We start from the raw sequence: 5,000 nt of genomic DNA, 5'->3' as shown, positions 1-5,000 counted from the left end.
AACTTAATAAACAACACTACAGTCATAACCCAAATATTTTCCTTCACTAAATCATAAAATTACTCAACTAACCTTCATTTCCCCCTTTTATCTAATTTCACATAATACCTCTCTTTCTTCTCATCCTTCCTCTCTTTCCTCCTCTTCTTCCTCTTCTTCTTCTCCTCCCTCGTGTGTTTGATCTTCGTTAAGCTCGCATCATTAACCCCCCCCTCCCCTTTCCTCCTCTTTCCTCCTCCACCCACCCTTTATTTTCCCCTCCCATCCTCCTCCCACCAAAAGCCTGCGGGTGTTACAAGAGGGGAAAAGAAAGACTGAAAACACAGGCGCCTTAAGCAACTTTGGGGGTTGTCGTGTGTGTGTGTGTGTGTGTGTGTGTGTGTGTGTGTGTGTGTGTGTGTGTGTGTGTGTGTGTGTGGTTCTTCCAGTACTGCTGCATTCCCAAGTGCCTCTTCTCTTCTTCTTCTTCTTCTTCTTCTTCTTCTTCTGCTTCTTCTTCTTCTCTTCTTCTTCTTCTTCTTCTTCTTCTTCTTCTTCTTCTTTCTTCCTCGTCGTCGCCTTCCTCTTCCTCTTCTTCCTCTAACTTTTTTTTCTTTTTTTGTATAGTGTTTTCTTTTCATGTTTCCTCTTCTCTCCTCTTTGTCCTCTTCCTCCTCCCCTTCCTCCTCTTCCTCCTCCTCCTCCTCCTCCTCCTCCTCTTCCTCCTCCTCCTCTTTCTGGCTTCCTTTTTTATTTCTTATCCTCCAAGCATTTCCCTTTCCCTTGCCTCTCTTTCTCTCCCTCCTCCTCCTCCTCCTCCTCCTCCCCCTCCTCCTCCTCCTCCTCCTCCTCCTCTTCCTCCTCCTCCTCATGCTGTCTCTTCTGCTTCAGCACCTCCCCATTCACTTCCCCCTTCCCCAGTGCATCCTATCCCCCCTTTCCATGAGTCCCACGCCTCCTCCTCCTCCTCCTCCTCCTCCTCCTCCTCTTCCCCCGACGCCCTTTGTACCATGGCCTTTCACACGCGCTCCTCCTCCTCCTCCTCCTCCTACCTCTTTAGTGCCCTTACCGCTTCCACCCTTTTCACCTCTCTCTCTCTCTCTCTCTCTCTCTCTCTCTCTCTCTCTCTCTCTCTCTCTCTCTCTCTGGTTTATCATCGTTCATCCATCTGTCTTTCTCTGTGTATCCTTCTGTCCGCTCTCCATCCCGTCTTCATCCTTCTTTCTCTCTTCTTCTTTTCTTCTTCTTCTTCTTCTTCTTCTTCTTCTTCTTCTTCTTCTTCTTCTTCATCATCTTCTTTTTCTCCTTCTTCTTCTTCTTCAATTGCTATTCAGCTTGCATCTCCTCTCCTCCTCCTCCTCTTTGTCTTTTCTTGTTCTTTTCTTCTACTTACGCTACCATCCGACTTTCATCTGTATCCACCCTTCCTCTACCCTTCTCTTCCCACTCGTCTACCTCCTCCACCTCCTCCTCTTGCTCCTCCCGCGTCAGAAAAGACAGGCCCAAGTCAACATTTGCCCCGCCCGTCTGCCAGGCCCCGAAGGAGAGGAAGCTAATCACCGCTCCTGGCGAACCTCTCTGAAGGAAGGTGAAGGGAGCTGACAGGAGGGAACACAGCTACACTCATACATACACATACACCCATAATACTCAGAGATACACCTGTTTGTTCATCGACAGAGTGATACACGCCACGTAATACACATTAAGGAACACAGCTACATACATACATACATACATACACTCATACACTCATACACACCTACAGACAGCTACACTTACTTATACAGCCTCAGACACAGCTACACACACACACACACACACACAGATCTTTAACTCTTTCACTACCGAGACAGTATTCCATATAGTCACTGATAATACTTTGAACACTCAACACGTTAGACTCTTAAAATAATTATGTAACCTAAAAAAAAGAAAAGAAAAGACAAAATCAGCTTTCTATTACCTCTCTCTCTCTTTGTCTCCCTCGCTCTCGCTCTCTTTTTTTTTTCGTGTCTGTGTGTGTGTGTGTGTGTGTGTGTGTGTGTGTGTGTGTGTGTGTGTGTGTGTGTGTGTGTGTCCATGCAAACCATTTTTTCTTCTCTCTCTTTTTTTAGTGTTCCAGATTTCAACAGAGGATGACCGCTGCAGTAAAGGGATCAAAAGATTGCAAAAGGGAGGGAAAAGGAAAGAAGGATTTGTGGATTAAGAATATCACACTACAGTTTGGAAGGGAGAGAGATGTGCCATGTATAGTTGTATGTATGGAGGGAGGGTCAGGGAGAAGGCGAGGGAAGGAGGGTCAGGAAGAATAAGGGGAAGAGGATAGGGAGGATAAGGGGGAAAGGAGAGAGTGTAGGGATAAGGGAGGGTCAGTCAGGAAGAATAAGGGAAAGAGGAAAGGGAAGATAAGGGGAAAGGAGAGTAGGGATAAGTGAGTCAGTCAGGGAGAATAAGGGAAAGAAAGGGAGCTTAGAGATATGCAAGGGAGAATCTTAAAAGGGACAAGAGGAAGAGGGAAGGGAGTTTAGGGACGTGTAAGGGAGGGTCAGGGAAGACTTAGGAATCCCTGAGGGTGTTAGGGAGCCCTTAATTAGCACCTTTAATTAGCAGTGAACCAGGTGGCAGTAATGAAGGCATCTAATGAGCATAGACGTGACTTTTGATCACCCTGGGAAGACTTCAATTTGTGGCGACCAGGAGGAAGAGGAGGAGGAGGATGAGGAGGAGGGGGTGGAGAAAGATAGATAAGGGAACAAAACGAGGAGAATGGGAAGAGTGACAGTGGAAGAGGAAGAGGAGGAGGAGGAGGAGGAAAGATGAGATTTAGTGTCCTTACAAGTCTTTTGCTGCTTCTTTGGTTTCTGGTTCTCCTTTTTCCTCCTCCTCCTCCTCCTCCTCCTCCTCCTCCTCCTCCTCTTCTTTTCACGTTCAACTAAAAATAAACAGCATCACAAGTGGTAAGCTCTCGCTCTCTCTCTCTCTCTCTCTCTCTCTCTCTCTCTCTCTCTCTCTCTCTCTCTCTGTGTGTGTGTGTGTGTGTGTGTGTGTGTGTGTGTGTGTGCATAAACACAAACACGAGACCACCATTGTATTGAGCTTTGCAGGGAGTGAAGTGTGGTACCAACGTGCGCGCAGACACACACACACACACTCACACACACATGCAGACTGTTGACAGTTTAGCTAATACTTGATATCTTCGTATCCTTTGATGTCCACACCTATTTTCTCTCTCTCTCTCTCTCTCTCTCTCTCTCTCTCTCTCTCTCTCTCTCTCTCTCTCTCTCTCTCTCTCTCTCTCTCTCTCTCTCTTTTACGTTCAAAATACGAGTGAACATGCCAACAATATATCAGGATTTTAAACACATGCTTTTAACACAGTCCTCCTCCTCCTCCTCCTCCTCCTCCTCCTCCTCCTCCTCCTCCTCCTCCTCCTCCTCCTCTTCCTCCTTCTCCTCCTCTTTTAGACGAAATTAACTACTACTCTTACGCCTCCTTCCCCTCTCCTCTCCTCTCCCTGAAATTTAATTAATATTATGCGTACACTTTGTAGATAGAGGCTCTCCTTGTGTCCTTGTGCGTGTGCGTGCGTGCGTGTGTTCGTGTATATATGTGTGTGCTTGTGTGTGTGTGTGTTGTGTGTGTGTGTGTTGTGTGTGTGTGTGTTTTAACTACGTATGTATGCATGGATCCATTTATTTGTCTGTCAGTTTACATGTCTGTCTGTCTCTTTACAGTGTAAGGTAATTTGTATTGACAGTGATGTGGGGGTGGGGGGGGACTAGTTTGGCAAATGACACTGAAAAGACACAAGTGAGTCCTGAATATAAGGGTGGACAGGAAGGTTATGTTGAGCAAGGTGACTGATGAAGATGTGAGAAAAGAGCAAGTGACAAAATATAACCTTGTGGAACTCCGCTGTTGTTGAATTGAGGAGGGATCTGCAGTAGGTATCTATTAACATGCCTATCTTCTTAATAAACATCTAGCTGTCTGTTTGTTTGTCTGTGTGTCTGTCTGTTTATCTGTCTATCTATCTATCTGTCTATCTATTCATCTATCTATTTACTTCTATATTCACCAACTCTACTGAAATTTACTGCACTTCCCAATATCTATTAATTTATATACCAGCACAACTACCAAACCATCTATCTATCTATCTATCTATCTATCTATCTATCTATCTATCTATCTATGTATCTATCCATCCATCTATCTATCTATCTATCAGTCTATCCACCCATCTACCTATTTATCCATTCATCTATCTACCTATCTACCTTCCTACCTATTTCTCTATCTACTTCCCTTTCTCTATCCCATATCTATTTACCTGTCTGCGTCTGCCCCCTCCATGTATATATGCATGAAAACCCTGCCACGCATGATGAAAAATGCATGGTTTGGGAGGGAGCGTTATTCATGGCATTCATGGTGGTAGGGAGGGAAAAAAAGGGGAGTGGGGGGCTTATCGAAACACACACACACACACACACACACACACACACACACACACACACACACACACACACACACACACACACACACACACACACACACACACACACACACACACACACACACGGAAGTTCATATATACATTTCACTTCCTAAGATGCATTCGTCAGTCTTTCTCTCTCTCTCTCTCTCTCTCTCTCTCTCTCTCTCTCTCTCTCTCTCTCTCTCTCTCTCTCTCTCTCTCTCTCTCTCTAATTTAACGTTTCCTTCTTTCATGTTAACTACTTTTTCCGGTCTATATATCGTTTGTATTCTTGCTTCTGTTTCCTCTTCTTTCTCCTCCTCCTCTTCCTCTTCTTCTTCTTCTTCTTCTTCTTCTTCTTCTTCTTCTTCTTCTTCTTCTTCTTCCTTCTCTTTGCTTTCATTTCTTTACCTCATTCTCACCCTTTCTCACGTCATATTTTCCATTTTCTGTATCCTCCTCCTCCTCCTTCTCCTCCTCCTCCTCCTCCTCCTCCTCCTCCTCCTCCTCCTCCTCCTCCTCCTCCTTTCTCTTC

Source organism: Scylla paramamosain, chromosome 16 (genome assembly GCF_035594125.1).
Source record: "Scylla paramamosain isolate STU-SP2022 chromosome 16, ASM3559412v1, whole genome shotgun sequence".
Lineage (NCBI taxonomy): Eukaryota > Metazoa > Arthropoda > Malacostraca > Decapoda > Portunidae > Scylla > Scylla paramamosain.
This window is presented reverse-complemented; position numbering follows the sequence as displayed.